Genomic DNA, 10,232 nt, shown 5'->3' with positions numbered 1-10,232 from the left:
CAGGCACAGGCTCTCTCAAACAATATCATGAAGAGGAACAACTCCTGCAGAAACAATTAACAGCCATATAGGGTCAAAGGACGTGTGCCTGTGTGTGTGTGCGTGTGTGTGCATGTGTGTGTGTGCGTGTATATATATGTGTGTGTGCCTGTGCGTGTGTACATGTATGTGTGTGTGTGAGTGTGTGGAGGGAGCCAAGGCTGGAGAAATAGATGATGTGTGTGCGTGTGCGTGTGTACATGTATGTATGTGTGTGAGTGTGTGTGTGGAGGTGGGTGTGTACATGTATGTATGTGTGTGAGTGTGTGTGTGGAGGTGGGTGTGGGAGTGAGGCGAGAGGAGCCGTCAAGTCGGCGTAGAAGAGCGAGACGAGACGAGACGAGACGAGACGAGAAGAGATGAGAAGAGAGGAGAGATGTTGTCGGCTCAGCTCAGCTCTGCTCCCCCAGCCTCTCCTTTGTGATGAGGGGGCAGCGGACGTGAAAAGAGGCTCACATGGTCCTCTTTAAGGTCCTCTTTAAGGGCACGGCCCTCTGAAGCGCTGCCAGCCGCGGCGCAGCCATCAAAGGGAGAGAGCGCCAATAACAAACGCTCTCGTTACGTTATGACATTTCCCAGCAGCCTTTGCTCAATGCCATTTCTGTTCTGTCAAGATGGAGACAACTAACCCCCCCCCCCCCCCCTCCCGCCCCGATTCTACTTCACTTCTGCTTCCATCGATGTCAGCTGCTTAAATCACTTAAAAGACACAATGGAGGATATGACTCGACGTCTCTGTTGTAGGGGGAAAAGTGGTGCTTTGAAAGTGACCTCCTTTGAAAGGTGAACAACCTTGAGAATAGTGAGATAAATGGAGATATAAGAAACTCTCTCTGTGTGTGTGTGTGTGTGTGTGTGTGTGTGTGAGAACACATGACAGATATGAGGGAGGAGAGAAATGTGCTGACAACAGGAGGAGAGAGAGAGGGAGAGAGAGAGAGTGGTGCACCTAAACATGTGTGGCTTCCTCTCTTGTTCTCTCTCTCACTGTAATCAAAGGACGGCACGGTGAAGAGAGGCATTGTGGGTACAGTGTGGGAAAAACACTTCATGTCCTGTTCTCCCGGGCCAGGCCGGGTGTGAAAGAGATGAGCTCATGACTCAAGAGTGAGTGTTTCCTCCATTTTTACACCAGTGTCATGCCTTTCTCTCTCTCTGTGTGTGTGTGTGTGTGTGTGTGTGTGTGTGTGTGTACTGATTCTCAGCCCACTCAAATGTTATGGTGTTCAGCTCAATAAAGCACATCAGAACCCTCAGAACAGGATGAGGATTCTTTCTCTCTCTCTCTCTCTCTCCCTCTCTCTCTCATCTTTCTCTTCCTTTACTCTCTCAGAACACTAATAGCATTCTCTCACTCTCTCTTTCTCTCTCTCTTTCTCTCTCTGTCTTTCTCTTGCTTTACTCTCTCAAAACAAGATGAGGATTCTCTCACTTTCTCTCCCACTCTCTCTCTCATTCTTTCTCTTTCTCTCTGTTTCTCTCCCTTCTCTACTCGTGCTCTGTTTGCGAATGACACACCATCTCAAATGGAAAGGTGATGCAACAACAGCGGCGCTGTTGTATTTTTCCTACACCCTTGTTTCCCACAATCTTTACATCTCAATCATCTTCATTTCACAGGGGAACCTAACACCTGACAATAATCGTCATGTCATCTGCTTGTCCTCCAATTACAAGCCACATCACTGCCTGGCAGGCCCCCTCTTGACCAATCAGAGGCAGGGTGGTGAGGAAGCGAGCCGAGCGGGCACTTTCCCATGCCTTCATCTGGGCTGAACTCAACGCACGTGTTTAACGGCCAGAGCGAGACGCTGGCAAGACGGGAGATGGAGGGATAATGAGAAAGAGTTAAAAAAGAGTTTGGCCGTCTGACATTTTCCATGGAAGAGAGGGAACGAGAGAGAGAGAGAGAGAGAGAGAGAGAGAGAGAGAGAGAGAGAGAGAATGCAGTTGCTTTCCAGACCACATGTGTCAAGTCCAAGACCAAGTGCTCAAACCAGAAATGGGGAATTACTCAAATAGCAGTAATTACCCTGGGCTCTGTTTGTGATCGCATCTCAAGAAGTCTGGCTTTTACGTCGGTTACAACTTCCAAAATATGGGTTTTAGAAGTCAATTTCATCTGGCCTTGCTATTGCTGTCTGTTCCACTTGCATGATAACTGAATAGAGAGGCATTTGACTGGGGAACTAACGGCCTCAAATGGCCAGCTTTATTCCCCCATCACTGGAGAATTCTGTAACATCCACTGTGACACCATGCCAAGGTCGCCACCTAGTGGACAGCAGTAGTAGTGCTGGGTCAACTAGGGAATTACAGTATGTTGAAGGGGGAAAAAAACTGCTGGCCTAGGCTAGTTTAATTCAGGGCATGGAAACACACACACACACACACACACACACACAGTGGTATGTGGTGGACAATGATAGATGGGTGAATACATGCAATTTGATGGGGGAGAAACCAGCCCTGTCTACCATAAAAAACACATAATTTACCCCCGGATGCCTCGGCTCGGCGGAGAAGGGGGGGCGGGGGGGGGGGGGGGGGGGCGGATGGGTGGCGGCGTGACACAGCGGAATCCACAGCGCCCGGGGGAGCACCGGCGTCGCTGGTCAATCTGGGGGTGCGGACAGGCTGTCATTAACCTCCTGGCCAGGAACACTGTTGTTCATGTTCCCCGGCAAACCGGCTCCCGGAGCAAGCCAGCCAGAGCCGATGAAAACCTCAGCGTGGAGAATTTAAGCAATATCCTCCCCTGTCCAAGCCGGGTGGGGCATTATGGGATGTTATTTATGAGCCTCCAGTCCAGTGGGGGCATGCCTAAATATTGTGCTGTGTAAAAAATCTCTGAAGTCCCCCCCCCCCCCCCCACCCTCCCCCCCTTTTTTTTTATAAAAATGTTTGGTAGCCCATACTGGCTTTGTTTACGCAAGTCTTTTGGATGTAAGGCCAGCTGGTCCCAGGGGGAAGAGCCCATGTTATTGAGACCATATGTTCCCATCGCGGCGTAGCGTAGCGGCTGTTTTTGTACTATGTTGCGTTTCATGGAAAAACTGTACGCTGTACGAGCGCTACATTTTTGGCCTCGCAGATCATTGCGATCATCGTGGCCGAGGCATACGCTGCATACGACCCCCCCCCCCCCCCCCCCCCTGCCTTTGGTAAGCTATTGTGCAGCTTGTAAGGGAAACGGTGTTTTATCAAGAGTGATCGGAGGGTCCGTCGTGGTCTGCGAAGCCGCATTCTGGAGGCCGGCTTTCAAGTGAGCCGGCAGGGGTCGTGCCCTGCCTCTTTATGTCCTCCACACCCCATTTAGATCTCTGTAATATTTGCGCAAGTGAAAACATATGGCCTGAATTGCATCGTGCTGTAGTGTAGTGTAGTGAAGCCCAGCAGCTCCGTTTGGTATTTCATTTTGCATTTTGAGATACAGCCCAGAGCTGCCTTTGTATGCAACCTCTACACACACATCAAATGAATCAAATTATGCTGGCTTGCTTGTACGCGATAAGGCCCGGGCTGTAAATTAAAGTTAAAATAAAATCACACAGTTGGGGTGTGTGTGTGTGTGTGTGTGTGTGTGTGTGTGTGTGTGTGTGTGTGTGTGTGTATGTGTGTGTGTGTGTGTGTGTGTGTGTGTGTGTGTGTGTCGCCATTTGTCTTTCCACAGAATGGTCAAATTCAGTTGAAAGTGAGGGAGTTGCTGCAAACCCAGTCGATGATTTAGCAGTCTACACAGAGCCGTTTGTCACCCTGGCGTGCAGTCAACCCTTATCAACACGCTGCCAACCCAACGGAGAGCAAGTCCCACCCTGGCTCCGTGTCACATCGCCTCGCTTATTTGTTTTATGCACAACACAAATAATATCGCATTGTTCTCCTGTGTTTCACTCTATTTTCTGGAAATACATAGTATTGAGCTGAGCTCATATCTCAATTTGTATTCTACTGGCCCTAGTGCATAATGGTATGAGTGCCTGAATTTATAAATGCTTTTCTCTGTATTTCGAGTTTTATTCTGAGAAAAAAAAAATGTTAGCCAAGTGTTAGCCATGTTTATAAGTTGTGCCTGCAACCTGGACAAGAAATTGCTCTAGTGCTTAAAATTGCTGTTCTTCCTTATCTCATAAGATAATGTGTGTTCTGTGGGTAGGCATCACAGAATAGTGTTCTCTATTTTGCAATTCATTCATTTAGTATTGTCATTTATCATGATAGGCCGAGGACGGAGAGAATGAGGGCTGTGATAGGCCGAGGACGGAGAGAATGGGTTACACTGGGCCAAAAACCCCAAGCCCTGTCAAGGGGCCCTTTGGCAGGAAAACAGCAATACACTTCATGGCCAAAGAAAAGATAAGTGATAGGTTGTGAACTGCTGTGTGTCGAATTTGGGCTAAAATGGAAGATTTCCACAAACAAACTGGCTTTGACTTGATGTGGACTCTCTTCCAGGGAAGCCTCCCTCTCTCTCTCTCTCTCTCTCTCTCTCTCTCTCTCTGTGTGTGTGTGTGTGTGTGTGTGTCTGCTAGGCTATGTTCTGTTTTATTCAAGTTCTATTTTGTATTTCAGTCATTGCACAGTGTAAATTCATAGTAATTCTCTGGTAGAGGCTTCAGTCCAAATATTATCACAGCTCCTTAACACTGAATCCCCTTCCCATGCTTTAAATAAAGTAAGTCTTCTGGAAGAGTGTTTGAAATGTGATATTAGCGGAGCGGGCTGAAACTAAAGCAGGAACCATTTGCCAAGAAACACAAACAAACTCCCCTTCAAGGGACACTGAAGCTACAGTTCATGAACTGCAGTGTTGAATTCATTATAAAACAGAGGAACCATTTCACAAACGTCTAGCGTAGATTTGATGCAGACCCTCTTGAGTCCGGTGCCATTTGTATTGTTTTATTGTAAGCCTATACTAGAATCTGCTGTCACATTCATATTTACATCTATAGTTTCTCCATGTAATGAATGCCTTTTCATCAACAAAAGAGACTATAACATTGGCATACACTCATAGCACAATGTTAGTTCTCAGGCCCAAGTGTCGATGAAGGCTAAATGTCTCCATATTGTGAATGTGGAGATATTTGTCTCCTAGGGGACCTTCAGTCTTAGTTTAGCGGCAGGTGGTCGCATTTGAAATGTTGTACTCAAGTGGGTGAATCTGTCAGTGTGGACTTGACTACTTTGCTCTAAGTGCAAATGAATAGCTAGGAGCCAAAGCTGTTCTTCTGTCTAAATCAAAGTCACACGGTAGACTTTTTAAGTGGGGTTCCTCACCCAACGTTGCCCTGCGCTGAACTCGGACAAAAACTATCCGCCAATTAATTACGATGTTAATGCTGATGTGACTCATTTACACGTTTTCAAGGGTACTCCACCTCTCCCCACTTGACTGGCTCACTCGCTCACACGCTAACGGCAGACAATAACAACGAGATGAGGCGAGCAGGATAATTCACATCCTTTGGGGGGGAGGCGGCGGAGCGAACATGGCACCGGGTAACCTTCACGACAGTGTACAATTTCATTACCATCTGCTAATTAACCTCGCCGGCGAATAACAGCCACCAGGATTCCTGACGCGGGGGTAATTAAGCGAGGACCTGAAACCGGAGCCGGAGCGAAGTAGCGGAGCGGAGGTCGCCGCCAAACGACAGCTGCGGGAAATCTGTTTTTGCCAGCCTGAAGACAGGGCTATAGATCTTCAGGGGCTCACCTTCTTTTTAGCACGTTACTTTTTCCGCACTTCTCCTTCTCGTTCTGTTCTTTGTGTTACTCTGCCTCCTTATCTCCTGCTCTCTCCTTCTCTCGTCTTAGTTCTCTCTTCACGTGTTTCTTCTTTAATATCTGTTTTCCATTATTTTACTCACGTTGTTCTTTCCACCCTAGCTTTGTTTTATTTCCCTCCATTTGTGTCGTCTTTCTCCCTCTTTATCTCACCTTTCCCTCTTTCCAACTCTTTCCTCTTCCTCTCTCCCTCTCCAACTCTCTTTCCCTTCTTCTCTAACCCTTCCTCTCCCTCTTTCCAACTCTCTTTCTTTCCCCTTTCTCTTCCATTTCTCTGGGCCTGGATCTAACGCTGCCGCTGCTACTGCTACTGCTACTGCTGTTTCCAGGGCAGGTGCCCCAGTGGTGGCTGGAGGTTGGCCCTGAATCAGCAGGTAAAGGCAAGGGCCTGGCCAACCTCATCATGATTAATGTGCCCAGGACTCCCTACAGCACTGGAGCTCCACCAGAGAGAGAGAGAGAGAGAGAGAGAGAGAGAGAGAGAGGAGAGAGAGAGAGAGAGAGAGAGAGAGAGAGAGAGAGAGAGAGAGAGAGAGAGAGAGAGAGAGGAGAAAGAAAAAGAAAGTTAGAGAGGAGAAAGAGAGGACAAAAGACACAAGAGAGAGAAAATAACAAGAGCAGGTTGGGGTGAAAAAAGACAAGGAGAGAAAAAGAACAAAGTGAGCTTGAGGGTAGAGAGAGAGAGAGAGGGGGGGGGGGACAGAGAGAGACAGAAAAGGAAAGTGCAGACTAAGAATGAGATAGCACAAAATCAGACAGGGAGAGAGAGCAGTTATCAGTGCTGACGCTGCGCAATCTGTCTCAATCTGTTCTGTTACCACTGGACCCCAAACACATCCAGGCCTCCAGGGACCAGCAGGCCAGAGAGAGGGAGAGAGAGAGGGGGAGAGAAAGGGAAGGAGAGAGAGAGAGAGAGAGAGAGAGTGGGAGGGAGAATAAGTGAGACGAGGAAGAAAGCATTATCTAGCCTTCTGGTGCTGTTCTGGCCAGGTTTGTGTAAACACACAAGGAATTTGACTCTGGTTAATCTCTCAATGGCTCTCAACACTCAACAAATAACACATAAAAAGAATGAAAATACAGACCAGGAAAAACAGAATGAAGGGCAGTAGAATAAGGGTATGTATCAGAATAAATACAGTATGTACAGTATTCTCTCTCTTTCTTTCTTTCTTTCTTTCTTTCTTTCTCTCTCTTTCTCCACTCCTGCAGCACCTGAGCCAATAGGGTCCATTCAGGCTACTATGGGAGCGAGAGAGAGAGGTCATTATCCGTAATGAAACACCTCCATCCTCCCTTGCAACCCCCCCCCCCCCCCCCCCCATCCCCCTCCCCCCTCGGCCTCTTGTTCCAGGCCCCCATGACTTGGCAGCAGCCTCCTTGCCTCACGTGTGCCTTTGGCCCAGAGGCTGCTCAGCACTTCTGCCCATTTTTTTTCGGAGACGCTGGTAGCCTCATTCTGGGTCTTCTATCTAGGTCTCCTCCCCAGCGGCGGGATGCAATTGCGGGCTCCTTCCCAGGATGCATCTGGGTCTGGGGAGGCGCCGTGTCCGACCCCGGGCCAGATCTCGGGAAGATCCAGATGTTATTTGGGTCTGAAAGGTCAAAGGTCAATTTGTGGTGAGTCTCTTAGCCTCTAGTCTGAAAACCTTCGATGTCTGAGCAGAGGCAATGTCACTTTAAAGGATGCGTGACTTTAAAGAACAGGAACAAGTAAGGATGTTTGCGGTGGAGTCCTATGCAACACGAGCCTCTTTCGATGAATTTCAGTGCTTGATAGGAGTCAGGCACAGCATGCATATTGGTTATTGAATAATCTAGTACTTTAACAGCATAAATATTCTTAAAGACATATCATGTATCAGATATACAGTATACAGTATATGCAATAGATCAGTGAGCAACAATAATGGGTTTTGGCCTTAAAATAGAAGCAATACAACGTGTGGGTATGACTAGCATCTCGTTGTAGTGTCTACATATGAATATAACCAACAAAACAATAAAAACAACTAAATATAACCTACAAATGGAATAGTTTCATAAAACGTGCCTTGAGTAATCTACACATGAAAAGTTAAAAAGCTAATCGTGTACATGGTTCACACACTTGAGTATCCACATCAAAATATTGTGGTGTGCGTTGGTGATAAGTGATGTATCGCATCATGAAGGCATACCGATACCAGTTATCCATGGCAGTGTGACTATACAGCACACACAAGTGATCTTGACAGACTGCCCAAACACAACTGATCATTGGTCAAGGCAAACAAAGCGACATCATATTTGTTCCACCGGGTTGTGCCTTTAATAGAACACTCACACACCTGACCAATGAGAATGCAGCGAGCGGTGCATGATTACGCAACACTGTCCTTTTGAGGATAAAGACGTGATCCCGTCTGTTCTCTACGGCCCATATGCCACCCCGTCACACACACACACACACACACACACACATACACACACACACACACACACACACACACACATACACACACACACCATGACACGTTTTTGTGAAAAAAAAAGATCTCTTGTTCCCACATTTCATCAAAGTGAATTTCATCAGGCTGGTCTGCCGGTTACAAAGGCTCACAGTGGAATCTAACAGTTTATTTTAGTATGCTCAAGTAATGTATCCCGGATGACAGTCTACTGCGAACGTCGCAGATTTTTCATGGCAGCTGCAAGGTCAAAAGGATTGTCCCACCCAGGCATGTTTGATTAAATGCACAAAGCCACTCTTGCTTCATTTAGGCTTACACAGCTGTCCCACCTGCATAAAATACCACCCCATAATACTGCATCCGCAAAGACGTCCCCTGCACCACTCTCTCTCTCCCCAAACACACACACACACACACACACACACACACACACACACACACACACACACACACACACACACACACACACACACACACACACACACACACACACACACACACACACACACACACTTCAGCAGAGGCTAATTCTCCTTGACAAATAACCCCAGTAGTACTCCCGGTAAGATGAGCAAAAATGCTTTTCTTTATGTGTATCAACTAGTGTTGAAGATTTTTCCTGTTGGCATGACGACTAATATAAGGGCACGAATCAGTGGCGCTGGCAGCCGTAATCCTGCACGCACTGTATGTATATTTTTTCAAGGCTTCATTTGTGAAATCATTCAATTTTACAACAATAAAAATAGCTTGTGAGACAACTACATATAATGTCTTGATTGAAACAGGCTTCACACACAAATGATAGCCTATGTTTGGGGCAAAGAGAGGGGACTGATTCTCAGCAATAAAGATAAAGCAAAAAATTCTGTCGCTTAAAATGCAAACTTCCATTCATTCATAGAAATCATTTAAGCATATAGTGCTCGTCATGAAAAGAGAAGAGTAGCTTGATATTTTCCAGGAGTTTACCAGTAAAAGGTGCACTGTTCTTAGCAGTGATGTTGACAGCAGTGAGATATTAGGCATGGCATCCCCTGTTGCTTGGGTTACAGGACAATAACCGTCGTGTGGATCATCTGAAAGTTCTTCTAAACAGTAGTGCAAGGTATTAATGGCTAGAATATTTTGGGTTCTGATTGGCTGTTAGCTTTTTATCATTCTCAAAATCGCTCTGAAAGTGATCAGCAACTAGCCGGATTGCCATCGACTTGAAAGGCTCTGCGAGACTTTAGTCTGACCAAGAGCCTGTGCTAACACGGTTTCTCCAAGTGCTGGTTGACCCGCCTTCTTTAAGTGCCTCGATTTGCTACTGGTCGATGTCAGAAAGCAGTTTGCAGAGTTTAAACCAATAACAACACTCTTTCCTCTGCCTTGAACACGCCTCTACCCAGAGCCGTTGGAGCTGCTCAAAGTTGATTGGTTCTCGACCAAAGGGGGCAGTTCCGCAGATTTCGGGATTTTCTGCTAATCCTTCCCGATTAGCAGTTGACCAGACCAGCGACAGCAACGCCGAAGGTGTTCCGTCACTGGGAGGGCGTGCCAGGCTAAACGATATAGTTCTTCATGTCGTTATCGTTATAGTTTATTTGTTGTTGTCATTCATATTAACGAGAGCGATATTTATTTATAGTTATCGTTATAGTTATCATTCTTGGTGTGAACGGCCCTTTATTGTTAGTAGGTTTCCATGGCTGTGTTGTTTTCTATCGCAAGTCATGCCATAGGCTCATAGGTTTCCTTTTTTTTGGTTTCCCTTTTTTGCGGGTTCGGTCGCGTTTGGGTTAAATATCAGAGCGTATTTTTGCAGGTCGGGTGGTGCGGATTGGCAGTTGGGGTTGGTGCAGGTGATAAAGATCCTTGACCCACACGTCACCAGTGCGCATTATAAACTACAACTCTAGCGCCGCCGCTGGCTCGAATGGAGTCCTGCACCTGTGTTCCACG

Source organism: Sardina pilchardus, chromosome 22, assembly GCF_963854185.1.
Source record: "Sardina pilchardus chromosome 22, fSarPil1.1, whole genome shotgun sequence".
Taxonomy (NCBI): domain Eukaryota; kingdom Metazoa; phylum Chordata; class Actinopteri; order Clupeiformes; family Clupeidae; genus Sardina; species Sardina pilchardus.
Note: the sequence above shows the minus strand (reverse complement) of the source record.